Consider the following 17,189-nt stretch of genomic DNA (forward strand, 5'->3'; position numbering starts at 1 on the left):
TTTCAATTAAGTCTTTATTTGTTCCCGAGTTGACTTAAGAGCTTTTGTAAGCTTGTTTGAGACTCGGTTTTGATTGCAAATGGTTTGAAACATGAATATATGAAATGTTTTCTATTTCTTTTAAGTTAAAGATAATTATGAATGTGATTTATTCAGTTATGTGTTGTGCCATCCTGTAGCTCGAGATAATTATGAATGTGATTTATTCAGTTATGTGTTGTGCCATCCTGTAGCTCGAGATCAGCGACCAAACCGGGTTAGGGGTGTTACAACATGGGATTTGTTTTAACAAAAATGTGAAATGGGATAACAAGATAGAAGAAACGATTGTACAAGGGCCAAAGTGAAGAAAAAAATTCCTAAAACTCCAAACTAAGTGTTTGTGAATAGTACAAGTGCCAAATAGGTATTAAGCCATTATAATAATATTCAATAGAATTAAAATTTAAATATTTATAACTTTTTATTATTTATAATTAAGAAGTACGAAAAATAATTACTCTACTGATATAAAATTGATAACTTTACTTAACGTTTGTTCTAATGGTAATTAGAACAGAGACGGTTTATGAAAATAAGTAAAGGAAGAAAAATGCCACAACCAATCTTTATTTATGCAGCCTTAATAAAGAACAATTCATCATTCACCACCCAATAATAACAAGACAGAATTTTGACCAAGTGTTAACACAAACGCTCTAGTCAACGAAACCAGCAAGATAGAATTTCGAATAGGTGTTAACACAAAAACTCTAGTAAAAAAAAAACCAACACTTAATATAAGAAACAAATAAAACAAGTTGATAAAGAACAAGATACTCAAATTTTTTAAAGTTATTCGACTCTCTATATCGATATCTCCCCAAGGGAGAATGCCGCCTATTATAGGTTAAGAATGTAGCAAAATTAACTCCTTTAATTTAGCAAATAAATCCTTGAAAAAAACCCTTGTGAGAATTTGATAATTATCTCTAAAATAAAACTTCAATCACCAAAGAAATAATAGGACTTTTGTTTTTATTTAATCATCTCAAGCACATCAAGCAATCGATTGGGAGTCTTAACATCCTAATTGGACCAAGCTATTTGATTTGACAAACATGTCATACTCAAGCAGGCCAAACTCAGTTGGTCGAAATTTCACAATACCCATCCTAACAAGACATGAAGAGACTACATCTCCTACCCAAAAAAAGTAAATTAGCAAAACAAAATTTTCAAGTTAGAAGAACATTGAACTCAATTGGAGATAAAATTTGAAATAGACAAATCTAATTGATTAAACCCATTTACATATTAAAAAAATTTAGTTCAATCTTTATACTTTACTTTAAACTTAATTATTTATATATATTTTTTGAAAAGATCGACTGGATTTAAAACGAATGGAACAAAACAAAGTTTGCCTCTCACTTGGACATTGGACCAAGGATCAGGCCTTAAAATATAAAAAATAATAGAAGACAAACAGACCTAGAAGACCAGATTCCTAGTCGGCCTCCAACAAGACGGCCCAACAAAATAAAACTTAAAGAAAGAAACCTACTCTAGATATTTCCAGCCGATAAGAAGATAGCTGTATCCCAATAACGTCTTGTCTTTTCAATGCACCAGCACAGCTCTTAATAGCAGAACCCTTCAAATCCCATAAAATCTTTTAGCCTTCTGTTACACATTTCCAAATGACCATTTCATTTCATCAATCTGGAGCCTGTGGTCTTCTCCTTTCCAGTATTCTCCAAACATGCTCAGGAACTCTTCCATCCAGGTAATGGCCTTCATTTACTTTCAACGCTTCCTTTGCAATCACATGAGCAAAGATGTTTTCTGACTTTGGAATATGGTGGAAGTGTAGTTTTTGGAAGAAATGCTTCATATCTTGAATTTTCTTATTATAGCTCTAATAATTGAGTTATCTCTGTCTGTATTCTGGCATTTTTTTTATAACAGTTCTTGAATCTCCATTTATGTCGCATTCATGAAGACCCAATAAAATTCCTAATCTTACTGCTTGTTCTCTTGCATGTGCTTCCGCCGCAAATGGTGAGGCAACATTTTCATGAATGACCGATTTTGAGACCAAAATATCCCCTCTCATGTCTCTAACTAGCAACCCCGATGCGGATCTGGAGAGTTGTTGGTCAAAAGCCCCATCAAAAGAAATGACTACCCTCGTCCACCAATCTTCATGAGTAAAAACCCTTCCTATATCAGAGATAAGTAGTTTCTCTTCTAAGCTTTGCAACTCTGAGATATAACTGCTTATTTATCGTGAGATCTCTCTGCTTGTTCTATTTTTACTTTCATAAAGCAATTGGTCCCTGTTTGACCAGATAAGCCAAAGCCCACAGCAAAACAATCTGCACTGCTCTCTTGTTCCTCGATTGAAGACCCAAGTAAACCACACCCAAATGCCCTGAATATTATTATTAAGCACCCAAGAGAAATCTAAATACCTCCAAACTTTCGTCGTTGTAGGACACATTCTAAAAACATGATTGCTATCCTCCTCAAACTGTTGACATCTGGGACACCAGACTTTATTTGTAACTAGCCTCAATTTAAGATTAGCAAGCGTAGGGATATAATTCCAGGAAACTTTCCAAATTGTAACTTTAATTTTCTAAGGGATGTGTAAACCCCATAGTTTTCTGTAGAAAGCTACATTTTCAGCCTGTATAATATTATTACTAGGAATCCGAGTAGTCTTTTGTAATAGCTTATAGGCATTTCTAACCGAAAAGGTGTCTGATGGTTCTCCACCCCAAACTTGGAAATCATCATATACAGACCTTGCCAAAGGGATCAGCAGAATGTTCTTTGCAATACTCGTATCAAAGGTATAAAAATTAGATCCGCTTTCCATGTTCTACTTTCTTCCTCAATCAAATCTGAGACTAACTCAATATCTGCATTTCCTCATTGGTGCTGTAACGTATTCTCTTCATAACCCGGTATCCAAAGATCGTCCCAGATAGAGATATGGTCCCTATTTCCAATTCTATAGCACAAGCCTTTTTCCAGCACTCCTCTAGCTGACCAGATGCTTTTCCAGGTAAGTGAAGGTAGGTTCCTTAATCGCGCATTCAAAAAACCTGTCGACAGATAATACTTGGCTTTCAAAACTCGAGCTAACAACGAATTTGGATAAGTAATTAAATGCCAACCCTATTTAGCTAGTAATGCGATATTCAATTTGTCAAATTTTCGGAATCAATACCTTCTTCCCCCTTGAAAGAACATAAATCCTTCTAGGCGCACCAATGAATGCCTTTCTTATCCCTACTTTTTTGCCACTAGAACTTTGCTATTAATCTCTCCAATTCTGTACAAAGGGACTTAGGAAGTAGAAAGTATGACATAGAATAAGTTGGAATGGATTGAAGAATCGCCTTAATGAAAACCTCCTTATCTCCTTGAGAAAGATGTTTAACACTTCAATTATCTATTCTCTATTGCAGTCTATCTTTCAAATTTTGAAAAGACGCTTTCTTCCTTCTCCCCACTAAATTAGGCAAACCTAAGTACCGTTCAGGATCAGTTGAGCAATGTACTCCAAGCACTCTAGTTACTAAACTTATATCCCTTTTTTGAGTATTAGCGCTGAAGAAAATAGTAGATTTGGAATAATTAACCTTCTACCCCGAACAGCCTTCATATTCGTGCAAAATCTGCTTTAATGAAATCGCCCCTCTTTCTGTAGCTTCGACGAACAGAATGCAATCATCCATAAATAATAAATGTGAAACCTGTGGACCGCTTCTGCTCGCCTTAACTCCATGAAGAATTTTATTTTTCATTGCTGATCTCATAAGACTAGATAGGCCCTCCCCACAAAATAGAAATAAAAATGGGCTCAAGGGATCTCCTTATCTAAGGCCTCTAGAAGGATTGAAAGTGGAATCAATAAATCCATTAAAAACTACCGAATAAGAAACTGTAATAACACATTTCATTAGCGAATATACCCAATCGAAGTCAAATCCCATTTTTTTCATTACCCTTTCTACGAAGCTCCATTTGACCCTGTCATACGCTTTGCTCATATCTAATTTTACTACCATAAGACCTTTCTTCCTGACTTTTTTATGCTTCAGAGTATGAAGAAGTTCATAAGCCAGAATCACATTATCAAAAATCAATCTCCCTGGCACAAAAGTACTTTGTGCTAAATCAATACACTTGTCTATCATAGATCGGAGACGATTAGCAATAACTGTAATAGGCCCAATTCGCCCGGCCCACAATAAAACCAAAAGTAAATTAAAATAAAATAAATAATAATTCCATAATGTCCAAATCTTTACAAACCATCAGTCCCAAATAATAAAATTAAAAGCAGCCCAAATGCATTTTCTAACCCAATTGAACAAACACCCAAATCCCCTTAACCCAATTACGTAAAATTTGACCCAATTAAATAAATCCTAAAACCCAATTCTAATAGCCCAAACCCGAGGCCCAATACACCTAAAAAGGAGAACAGCAGCTGAGAGCACCAAAAGTTTCGAGAATATGCCAGAAAGTTGGGCTCCCATGAGTTGCTCCTCGCACGGCCTCCTTCGCACGTTTCCCCGCTCCTCCGTACAACTGAGCCTGCAAAAGAACACACCAGAAGGAGCCAATAACAGAATTCACAGCAAATGACAGTAGGAAAATAGGATTTTAAAATCCTTTATTTATTTTGTAAATCTGGCTATAAAAGGCCATTGATGTAATCCTTTAATTTTTACGCACACAGTACGCATATTACGCACACCAGATATAAAAAATAGAGCATTTCACAAGCATTTTTTAGAGGTGATTTTCTGTTTAATAATTTCTTTTTTGAATTCGGTTGAATGACTTCATTTTTTATCTTTCATTATTGTATTAAAAAATAATAGAAAGAAAGAGAGAAGATATCTCACCTTATGGATCGGCCATAGATCCCTCTTTGCTTCGTCAGACTTGAAGTTGAAAAAGAGGTCTCAAGGCCGAAAATTATCATCAAAAGGCCACATCTGTCGGTTGTCATTTATGAAGGAGGATTGGCGCTGGTGTTAAAAGGGGAATCTAACGGCGCCATTCACCAATTGTGATGTTGAAAGCGACGGCCGAGTGAGAGCAAATCTCTAGGGTTTTTTGCCCTTTTCAATCTGCCCTGCCGAAATAAGCTTTTAGAAGCTGTTTTTTCCCTTTCATTGGCACCAAGGGACGATGCCGTTTAAGGCATGGATCTGTAGCCTTAAAACGACGCCGTGTAGGCCTGCCCAGCCCGATCTGGCTCCTTGACCCCTAGGATCCGCGTGTTTCTGTGGGGAGGGATAATTGTGTAAAAGACCCTTCTCTTCATGCGAGTATTCAATTGTGTTTTATCTGTTTACTTTGTATTTTTAAAATTTGGCTATAAAATTTGTGCATGTTCTTATTTTAATATGCGGTACGGCACAACGTTTTGGGCTTGGGAACATTTCCAATTCCAGTCCTCGCACATTTGTGCGCATGGCACATTGATCCTATTTTACAATTATTTCATTTCTAAATTGCCCATCTTATTTCAATTTTGTTTTAATTAAATTTTTATCCTCATTTTTTTTATTTTACTGCATGTACATTGTCTTTTACATGTTTGATTGTTGGCTGTGATATTTCAAGTTGCTTCGATAATTGAATTTTGTTTTAAAAAACATTATTATAATTTTTTGTCTTTTATTCCATCATTTTAATAATTGGTGTATTATTTGTAATAAATTCATTTTAGTTTATGTATGCTATTAATTTATGATATTTTATAATCTCTTTTGAATTCATTCACATATTTTAATGTTTATATCCTTTTTTGTGAAATTCACTTATTTTATGTGTCATTTAAGTTATTATTAAGCCTATATTTAGTACTTATATTTAACTTACATTCGTTATTAAAACTATGATATTTTTACATATATAGTTTTTTAGTAAATTTGTATCTAATTGCTATTTAAATCTATTACGTGTATATTTTATGATAAAATTAAGTTAATTTTATAATTCATATTTTAACTCCATGTTATTTAAATATACAACTATTTCTAAGGTGTCTTCACATGTATATAACTTATATTAAATTATTTTTGCTATAGTACATGTTATTAATTTCATATAACTCTATGTAAATATTTTCTATGTATATATTTTCCTTTCAAGTTATCTATGTGTATAATATATTTCTTTTAAGGACCGTATTTTAAATTGTACAATTTACTTATTTTTCGCACTTCCATATCTCATTATTTTTTATGCATATATCATCGATGTGCACCATCAATCCAAATCAATTTGTTACATGTAAAATTATGTTATATATTATTTGTTTCAAAATTTTCTTTATAGATATAGTTTTATAAATATACATCACTAAATTTATGTATTTTGTGAATATAGTTTTTTACCTTTCGTGTATATGATTATATTTTTAAAATTTGTTACATGTATAATTTATATATTTACTTAATTTTTTCATACATTATTAATTTCATGCTATTTTCTTTAAAAAATAATTATTCCCAAATTTATTTATATATACATGTTTTATGAATTTATTATGTACATTATATCTTATCATGTGTTTTATTATTCTTTTATATTTATATGTTATTTAAGCTATCATGCATGTTGTCAATTTTTAAATGAATTTGTGCTTAAAATATTTTGCATATTATTCAATTCAAATGCTTTATTCAACAATAATTATTTCAAATAATAATATATCCCTAGTTTTTATACAAACTTGCCAGCTTATATTATGTATTCATCAATTCATCATTATTTCGAAAATGTCTTATACTATATTGACTTCTAATTCCATTTTATCTTGTACATATTTTGTGGATCATTTTATATTGTGCCATGTTAATTATTGTGGTATATTACTTTTGTGCATATTATTTCATGTTCATCAACACTTTTTTATACAAATGTTTTGTTACAATGCATTAAGTACTCCATCTCTTTTAAAACCAATACACGTGTTTTGAGCTAATTTCTAATTTTCCTTATTAGTCAAAAATTTTGAAATAAGGCAATATCCAATATTTGGGAATTTAGGGAAATTGTGCCCTACCGTGCTGGGTATGATTTTCTCGTTGGACTAAATATTCGGATATCCTTTTAACGCATGAGTTTTTTACAAGTCAAAAATCAATCGTATTTTTAAAGGTATAAAGGATCGTGTCCAATCGTGCTGGATGTGATGCTGCATATCTTTGAAACGAGAGAATTTTGACCCATAATTTGAACTAGTCAAACATTTTAAAAAAGGAATTACACTTCGAAAGATCATTTAAAAAAAACCTTAGATATAAGGATAGCATCGAATCAATTTGGTACCAATTTTTGGGCGCAATGAAGGTTCTCACCCTTCCTCATGCGTAACCGACTCCCGAACCCATTTTTGATTTATACGTGAACCAAAATTGTCTTTCATGGAACAAAACGTTTTAGTAGGTGGCCTAATCACACCTAAACTAAGAGATTGGTGGCGACTCCACATTTTTGTTTTAAAAGTCAATCCCCATTATTTTCAAAATAAAAAAGGGTTTCGACAATAATTTTAGTTATCAATTTGTATAACACATTACACAAACTAATAGGTCAAAATTGCATTATATTAGAGGGATTCGCAATTTTTGGGATTAGCACAATATTTGTCTTATTAATTAAGCTCAGATCCGTACCTTCATTCAATAAGTTAAGGCAATAAGACGTGACATCTTCTCCAATAATTGACCAGCATTTCTGGTAGAATCGTGCTGGAAACCCATCCTCAGCTGGTGCTTTTGTTGGTCCCATTTCTTTGAACGCTTCATGAATCTCCTCCTTTGTATATTCCGCCTTAAGTTTTAAATTGTCCTCCTCAAAAATGCAACGATCAATACTTGACAAAATGTGATTATAGTCCTCTCCTTCCAGCCAGAGAAAGATTAGGGTTTGGAAGTTAGTTACGCGCGAGGAAGGTATCAGCACCCTCGCGACACCCAAAATTGGTATCTTGTAAAACACGCGTTGTCTTAATTCTCAAAAATACGAGTTCAATTTAAATTTTAATCGTGATCCGACCAAAACACGAGTGTAGCGACGTAAAAATTTACTTTGGTCGCTAATTGGGGGTGTTTGATTGAAAGTTTGAAAACTGGCATTCAGTTTTATTTAAAAAGGGAGTCGCCACCGATCTTTTTTCTTGGGTGTGACCGGACACCTAATGAATCCTCTTTTTCAAAGAAAAATTCATTTTTGGATAATAAAAAGGCCGAGTTTAGGTCTATGTCAAGATTCAGAGAAAAATTAGGGTTCGGGAGTCAGTTACGCACGAGGAAGGTATTAGCACCCTCGTAACGCCCAAAATTGGTATCTTATTAAACATGTGTTGTCTCAAATTTCAAAAATGCGAGCTCAATGTAACATTTAGTCGTGATCCAATTGAAAAGATGAGAAATTTTAGTTTTTGGTTTTTTAGGATGGTGTTCCGTCTTTAACACGAGCCGACAAATTCCATCCAACATAGCAATGAAATTCAATGACTTAATGTTAAATCGGTACATTGCTTTGATTATTGAAAATAATTAGAAAATGCGAATGGGATTTTCGAACTAATGTAAAGCAAATTGAGATGTAATAAATGGAAAAACTAGAAATATATTGAAGCAGATAACAAATATGACAATAATATTAAAAACACTAACAAATGCATGCAAGATTAAATATAATTATAATATCAAATACGAGAACACAACGAATATATATATAAAAACAATGACATTAAGAGCGTGTACATAACATATAAAATATACATATATATATATAAGATGTAAGATGTAAGATGTCAAAATATAACATAGCAATCGAAATATATACATGACACGTATAAAGATATGATGCCTAAAAGATACATATGTATAATAATACTAAATATATACATACTAAATACATATATACATAGTATAAATGAACATATACAATGTATATTAGGAATACTAGAAAACATAGAAAATATATTTATATACTAATGATAATAATAAAAGATGTATGTACACCAAATCACATAAAACAATATTAAAATAAAATGATAAGTGACAATATGAAAAATATCAAGTATATTAATGAATATAATATTATATGAAAATAATACTAAATAAAAATATATATACACGTATAATTAAAATATATGTGCTAATATCAATAATAAATATGATAAAAAATGTAACAATAATATATACATGACATATATATAAATACAAAGTAAAAAAAAGGTATATATATTCGTAATATATAAAACGTATAGACAATATAATATTAAAATATACATAATATATACATATATAAAACATATATTAAGATTAATAATAATAATAAAGATGATATAAAATATGTACATGAAATAATAGAAACATACAACTAATAAAAAATAAATAAGGGAAATATACGATATACAACATATGCGATATATATATTAGAAGTGATAACTAAAAATATTTATGCGATAAAAATACATACGTATATATAGTAATAACGTTAGAAATACTTGATATATAATATTTAAAATATATATACATAATACAAAAACATATATAACGTAGTATCAAAATATAAATACAATACATACATTTTGAAACTAATAATAATAAAAAACTATTGATAATACTTCACGAATACATACATATTAAGAATATACATAATAATATATATTATTAAAAGTACGTAACATATAAATATATATATGCACATAGTACAATACATAATATGGGCACATTAGAAATAATAATAATAATAATAATAATAATAATAAATTAAAGTAGAGTAACGAAAAAAGGTAAAAATGACAAAATTGAATTAAAAACTAAATTTTGGGGCCAATTGAAATAAAAATAAAAGGAAAGGACCAAAATGTCACGCGCGCATAACTTAGGAGGACTAAAACAGCAAATGTTCCCTTTCAACAAAACGCAACGCATGGCAAAGGACCAGATCACAAAGCGCAACAAGTTGTGGGGTTAAATCGAAAATAAAAAATAACTTAATTGTAAAATCATAAGAAAGCGGAAGGGCTGAAAGCGCAATTAGCCCTCCAATTAAAAAACACGTGGATCCAAGCGAGTAGGGTCGGGTCGATCTGATCCACGCTGAAACGGCGCCGTTTCAGCCCTGAATTTTTAGTGCCAAAACGGCACCGTTTTGAAAGGCTATAAATAGCCTAAAAATCCGAAAAAAATCATTTGAGAGGGGAGAAAGAAAAAAAAAAGGAGAGAGAGAGGGAGAGAAAAGGGATCCGGCCAGGGGGCCAGTCACCGGTCCGGCCATCAGACCCTCGCCGGCGCTGGCGCCGGCCACCGTGAGAGGTAAAATTCTCAATTTTTTGTTTTTTTTAAATATTTTTTTATATGTGTGTATATATGTAGATATTTAAGAGTATGGGGAGGGGGGAAAAATCGATTCAAAATGTTAAGAAATCACCTTAGTTTCGGATGCTTGATATTCTGTTGTTTGGATTCTCCGATTTTTGTGTTCAATCCTTGCTTGTCGGTATTGAATATATTTAAGGTTTGAAATTTTAACACTGATTTTTATTCATTGCCAACCCCTTTTACATTTTCTTTTGATGGCTTTATAGCCAAATGAAATACAACCTTTTTTCGTATTTCGTGTTGTCTGCTGTTTCTTTTCTGCTTTCTTGCAGGTGCAGAGGGATGGTGGAGGTGACAAGGGTTGGTGCGGCGCTGGTCAGATTGCAAAAGGTTGGTGCGGCGCCGAACATGGGGTTAGGTAAAGGGAGGCTAGGGTTTGGGGTCTTGGGCTTTTGTTGGGTGTTGGGTTTAGTTGGGCTAATGGGTATTGGGCTGATGGTTAGCAGATGGGTAAATTTGGGTTTAATTTGTATTGGGTTTGTGGGTTTAAATGGGTTATGGGTTAGTTGGTATTTAGGTGGGTTATTTTGTATTTGGGCTTTGTGTGATGATTTGTAAAGGTTTAACATCGGGCCCGGGCAATTTGGGCTTATTTATTTTTTTTAAAACCAAAAGAAAGCTAGTTTAGGTCTACGTCAAAAGCCAGAGAAAGATTAGGGTTCGGAAGTCGGTTACGCGCGAGGAAGGTATCAACACCCTCGCGACGCCCAAAATTGGTATCTTGTAAAACACGCGTTGTCTTAATTCTCAAAAATACGAGTTCAATTTAAATTTTAATCGTGATCCGACCAAAACACGAGAATTTTTAAATTTTGATTTGTTAGAAGGGCGTTCCGTTTTCAACACGAGCCGATATGATTCACCCAACATAGCTGTAACAGCCCGATTCTGGGCCTAGTCGGAATAGTAGTTTCGGGACCACAAATCCGACGAGGGAAAATATGGTTATTATTATATTTTTATGATCTACAATTTCACGGAAAATTTTCGTAAAAATTTCGTTCGAAAATTTCGACGTTTGGGCACTCAATTTAGTCAAAAGGACTAAATTGTAAATAGTGCAAAAGTTGAGTTCTACATCTTAGAGGTGTCTAATTGTTATGAAATTTTAAATTGGAGGTCTTTATGTGGTAATTAGACCATTAGTTAGTTGATGGACAAAAATAGACATAAGAAATGGGTGAAATAGATTTTTTTTAAATGGGGGCATTTTAGTCATTTGGTTATTAAATAGAATTAAATGGGAAAAAGATGGCAAAATATGCTCATCTTCTTCATGGTGAACGAAATCAGCAAGGGGGAAGCCATATTTAGGGTTTTTAAGCTTTCAAGCTCCATAGTAAGTGATTCTAAGCCCCGTTTTTAATGTTCTTCGTATTTTTGGAGTCCCGGTAACTTGGTTTAGCTTATTCTACCATTAATTCATGTTAGGGTTCATATTTGGAAAAATATCCATAGGTGAAATGTGTTTATTTTGCTGTTTTATGGTGGAATATGAAGCTAGAGATTATGTTAAACAACTTTTGCTAAGCAATTTTAAGCGAAAACGGGTAAATAGACATAATCGGTAAAAATAATTAATATTCAAAAGTATGTGTTGGAGTGGGAATTTGATGTTTCCATAGAAGGGAAAAATGTTCAGCGTGTTATAAAACTTAAGAATAAGTGATGAAGTTTAATTTCCGAGCTTGGGGACAAAAGTGTAATTATGCAAAAGTTTGGGGGCAAAATTGTAATTTTCAAAAAAGTTGGGTGGTGGATTATTTTAATAAATGTGGATTTTAAACGAGTTAAATTTGCTATTATAGATCAAGAAAGACGTGAAGAGTATATCAAACGAGGAAAAGAAAAGATAGTGGAGTAAAGTGCAAAATTACGATATTTTGCACCGAGGTAAGTAAACACGTGACTTAATGTATTATTTTGATATTATTTGATATATGTTGAGATTTATTTGGAATTAAAATAAATGTTTGGCAATATCCTAAAAATGTTGTTAAATCGGGAAAGGTGATAAAGGGTTGCAATATATGGGTTATGGGTTGAACACTCGGAATAAGCCGTAGTATGTTGTATATAAAAGGGGTTGCTGTGTGCTGATTCCCCGATTTATGGGTGGTGCTATGTGCGTGATCCACCATATCTTTGAAATGTGAAAGGGGGTTGCTATGTGCTGATTCCCCCGAGGGGTTGCTAAGTGCTGATTCCCCGGTTCATTGGTGGTGCTAAGTGCGATATCCACCATATCTTTGAAATGTGAAAGGGGGGTTCTATGTGCTGATTCCCCCGAGGGGTTGCTAAGTGCGATATCCATTGTATATTTGAAATGAAAAGGGGGTTGCTATGTGCTGATTCCCCCGAGGGGTTGCTAAGTGATGATTCCCCGATTCAGTGGTGGTGCTAAGTGCGAGATCCACCAAATAACGGTTAACATTCCGAGTGTTCAACGAAAAAGTGTGGAAGGTGAATATTGCCATATGGTGGAAAATTTTATGGGGTAAATATTGAGTTGAACACTAAATCGATCCATGTATGAGATGGGAGAAAATATCAAAAACGAAAAAGGAACGATTTAATTATAAACTGTGTTGAACAACAGCAGTTGGGTAACTTTGAAAAATCACCATAAATGGTGGAAAATGAATGGGAAGCTGAATAATACATGAAATTGAAGCTGGATGTGTCTGTTTTCATATGAAAAAAATAGAATAAGCAAAATAGTTGTATTTTTGGAGATATCTGAATTTTACTAAAACAGGGCTGGATTGATTTCGAGATCCCCTGTTCTAACTTTGGAAAATTACCAAAAATTGAAAAAAAAATAATTATGGTATGAAATTTATATCCCTGGAATCCTTATTGAGTCTATTTTTATTAGAAACAAGAAAACCCATTTTTCAAATTTTGTACAGAGAGTTAAGTAAATTTTAGTGAGGAAGGGTCAGAACCGTTGGGCAGTGAAACAAGGGAAGGTTTAATGAATAAACTGTACTAATTGGCTGGATTAAAAATTCTGAAATTTTTATGGTGAAATGGTATATGAGTCTAGTTTCAGGGAAAATTTACGGAACTCAATTTGGAGCCCTGTAGCTCCAGATAAAAATAAATTAGCGACTATGACACAGAAAAACAGCTTGCTGGAAATTGCCTAAACAATAAAGTTATTCATGAATAAGTTTATATTTTGGTGTAGTTATGGGAGTAATTACTTATTTATCATGTGTTTACTTACTAAGCTATATGCTTACTCGATTTTATTTTTCTCTTGGTTATAGTGACTTCCAACAACTCGGAAATTGGAACGAAGTCAGACAATCATCTACACTATCCTTCACATTTGGGGTATTTTACTACTAGTGTTCCGAAATTTTATGGCATGTATAGACACTTTATGTAATGTGGGATCATCATGTAAATATATGTTATGGTTCCCTTTTAAATGTAGTGCTTATTAATAGTTAAACTATATGTGTGTTTATACAAATGAAATTGGTTGGTATATTGGAATGTGTTTTAAATTTGCAGAAGGTTTAAGCAAAAAAAAAAATAAGTAGGAATGCTGTCGAAAATTTTTAAAAATTTAGTAATACCTCATATTCTGTTCCGGTAAGGAATACGGGTAAGGGGTGTTACATTTTAGTGGTATCAGAGCTACGGTTTAGTCGGTTCTCGGACCAATAAAATACGTGTGGAAGTCAGTCTATACATGCCATAAAATTATTGTGATAGTGTGATGATTTCTGACAATTTAAAATTTTGTTTTATAAAGTAAATGGATCCTGATCGAAGTGTGGCAGATGATGTTGAAAGTAACGCGCCGGCTCTCGCACAAGGGACCGCGCAGGAAGAGAGTAGACATGAGACACATGGACAGGATGAGGCTCGGGAAGCCTTCCTCCGAATGATGAGTGATTGGTATATAAAATATGTCCGTGTAAATCCGAATGTTCCTCCTCCTCCACCCCCTCCTATTCCTCAACCGGTCCCCGTAGCTCCACGGAGTGCCGAATTGGTGAGATCAAGTAAGCCACCTGTTGATAGAATTCGAAAGCATGGGGCTGAAGATTTTAGGGCCAATGTTGATGATGATCCGGAAAAAGCCGAGTTTTGGCTTGAAAATACTATTCGGGTATTTGATGAATTATCTTGCACCCCTGAAGAATGTTTGAAATGTGCTGTGTCTTTATTGAAGGATTCGGCATATCGTTGGTGGAAAACATTGATATCGGTGGTTCCAAAAGAAAGAGTTACTTGGGACTTCTTTCAGGAAGAATTTAGAAAGAAATATGTAAGCCAACGATTTATTGATCAAAAACGCAAAGAGTTTCTCGGGTTGAAACAGGGCCGAATGTCCGTAGCAGAATATGAACGGGAGTTTGTTCGGCTTAGTAAATATGCCCAGGAATGTGTGTCTACGGAGGCTATTATGTGTAAAAGATTTGAAGAGGGGCTAAATGAAGACATCAGATTGCATGTTGGGATTTTAGAGTTAAAAGAATTTGTGGTGTTAGTTGATCGGGCCTGTAAAGCTGAAGAACTGAGTAGAGAAAAGAGAAGGGCAGAGATGGAATCTCGAGATGTAAGGAAGAGGACAATGGGCAGAACATTTCAATCTCATTCGAAGAATTTTAAAGGGATGGATCCACGATCAACTGGTTCAGTTGGGTATTCACGCAGAGACCGAGGGAGGTCGTATTCTGGAGCTACAACTCGAGCTACCTCTGTAGCAAGTGTGGGCAATGTAGGAAACACCCGGCCTGAATGTCAACAGTGTGGCAGGCGACATATTGGTGAGTGTTGGGGATTTAAACGAGCTTGTTTCAGGTGTGGTTCCCAAGAGCATTATGTAAGAGATTGCCCTGAGAGAAGAGAGGAAGAAAATTTGCCAAGAGCTGGATCGGGTGATATTGTTAGTAGAGGGAGACCGCCGAGAAATGTGGGAAGCAAAGTCAGTGGTAAAAGTGTGATGAAAGATGCAGTTGGAGGATCAGAAATTAGAGCGCCTGCCAGGACTTATGCCATACGTGCTCGAGAGGATGCCTCATCTCCCGATGTGATTACTGGTACATTTTCTCTTCATGATATAGATGTTATTGCTTTGATTGATCCCGGCTCTACTCATTCATATGTATGCATGAAATTGGTATCTAGTAAGAAATTGCCTGTTGAAAACACTGAATATGTAGTTAAAGTATCAAATCCATTAGGCAAGTATGTCTTAGTTGATAAGATTTGCAAGAATTGCCCCCTGATGATTCAAGGTTACTGTTTCCTGGCTAATTTGATGTTGTTACCATTTGATGAGTTCGATGTTATTTTGGGGATGGATTGGTTGATATTGCATGATGCCAAGGTGAATTGTAGACAGAAAATTCTTGAATTAAAGTGTGAAAATGGTGAAATTCTCCGGATTGAAACAGAGGAGCCGAATAAGTTGCCTATGGTGATTTCGCACATGTCTGCTCAGAAATACTTGAGAAAGGGATGTGAAGTTTATCTTGCTTATGTGTTGAATACTGATATAACTGGGTCGAAGCTTGAATCAGTGCCGGTAGTCTGTGAATTTCCAGATGTATTTCCAGAGGAATTGCCTGGGTTACCTCCGATTAGAGAAGTTGAGTTTTCTATTGATCTGTTACCTGGTACTGCACCGATTTCTATTGCACCGTATCGAATGGCTCCGACGGAGTTGAAGGAATTAAAAGCTCAGTTACAAGAGTTGACAGATAAAGGATTTGTGAGACCGAGTTTTTCTCCTTGGGTTCTCCTGTGTTATTTGTGAAAAAGAAGGACGGCTCTATGAGACTTTGTATTGACTATCGTCAGCTCAATAAGGTGACCATAAAGAACAAGTATCCTTTACCGAGAATTGATGATTTGTTTGATCAATTAAAAGGGGCAACAGTGTTCTCCAAGATCGATCTGAGGTCTGGTTACTATCAGTTGAGAGTTAAAGAGTCTGATGTGCCGAAAACCGCCTTCAGAACGAGGTATGGACACTATGAATTTCTGGTAATGCCTTTTGGGTTGACTAATGCTCCAGCTATTTTTATGGACTTGATGAACTGAATTTTTCGGCTGTACTTAGACAAGTTCGTGGTGGTGTTCATAGATGATATTTTAATCTATTCTCGGGATGAATCGGAACATGCAGAACATTTGAGAACTGTGTTGCAGGTTCTGAGAGAAAAGAAATTGTATGCTAAATTCAGCAAAAGTGAGTTTTGGCTTCGTGAGGTTGGATTCTTGGGACATATAGTTTCAAGTGAAGGTATTCGGGTTGATCCAAGCAAAATTTCAGCAATTGTTGATTGGGAGCCACCAAAGAATGTGACTGAAGTTAGAAGCTTCCTGGGCTTAGCTGGGTATTACAGACGGTTTGTCAAGGGATTCACTGATGCCTTGAGCAGAAAATCTTTATTTTCTTTGAGAGCTATGGGTACGATGTTAACTTTATCTGATGATGGCTCAATGTTGGTTGAATTGAGAGCTAGACCGTTATTTCTTCAGCAAATTCGGGAATCTCAAAAGAATGACAGTAAATTGCAAGCCAAGAGAGCTCAGTGTGAAGCAGGTGTTGAATCAGATTTTCAAATTGGTTCAGATGATTGCCTGATGTTCAGGGACAGAATATCTGTACCGAGAAATGATGAGCTAATTCGAACTATTTTAGGTTAGGCACATAGTGGTGATTTATCAGTCCATCCGGGTAGTGTGAAAATGTACAATGATTTGAGGAAGTTGTATTGGTGGCCGGGCATGAAAAAG

General features: G+C 34.3%; 2 long non-coding RNA genes across 2 annotated transcripts; one reads left to right on the plus strand and one right to left on the minus strand.

Annotated features, from left to right (window-relative positions):
- Nucleotides 1–1,376: 1,376 nt before the first annotated feature.
- LOC107937379 (uncharacterized) lies at nucleotides 1,377–4,797 on the plus strand. Its single transcript, XR_001694652.2, has 2 exons — nucleotides 1,377–2,840; nucleotides 2,965–4,797. It is a non-coding gene; the product is annotated as an uncharacterized lncRNA (long non-coding RNA).
- Nucleotides 4,260–5,636, minus strand: LOC107937378 (uncharacterized). Its single transcript, XR_001694651.2, has 2 exons — nucleotides 4,911–5,636; nucleotides 4,260–4,596 (listed from the first exon to the last, which is right to left on the minus strand). It is a non-coding gene; the product is annotated as an uncharacterized lncRNA (long non-coding RNA).
- Nucleotides 5,637–17,189: the final 11,553 nt, after the last annotated feature.

Source organism: Gossypium hirsutum, chromosome A06 (assembly GCF_007990345.1).
Source record: "Gossypium hirsutum isolate 1008001.06 chromosome A06, Gossypium_hirsutum_v2.1, whole genome shotgun sequence".
Taxonomy (NCBI): Eukaryota; Viridiplantae; Streptophyta; class Magnoliopsida; order Malvales; family Malvaceae; genus Gossypium; species Gossypium hirsutum.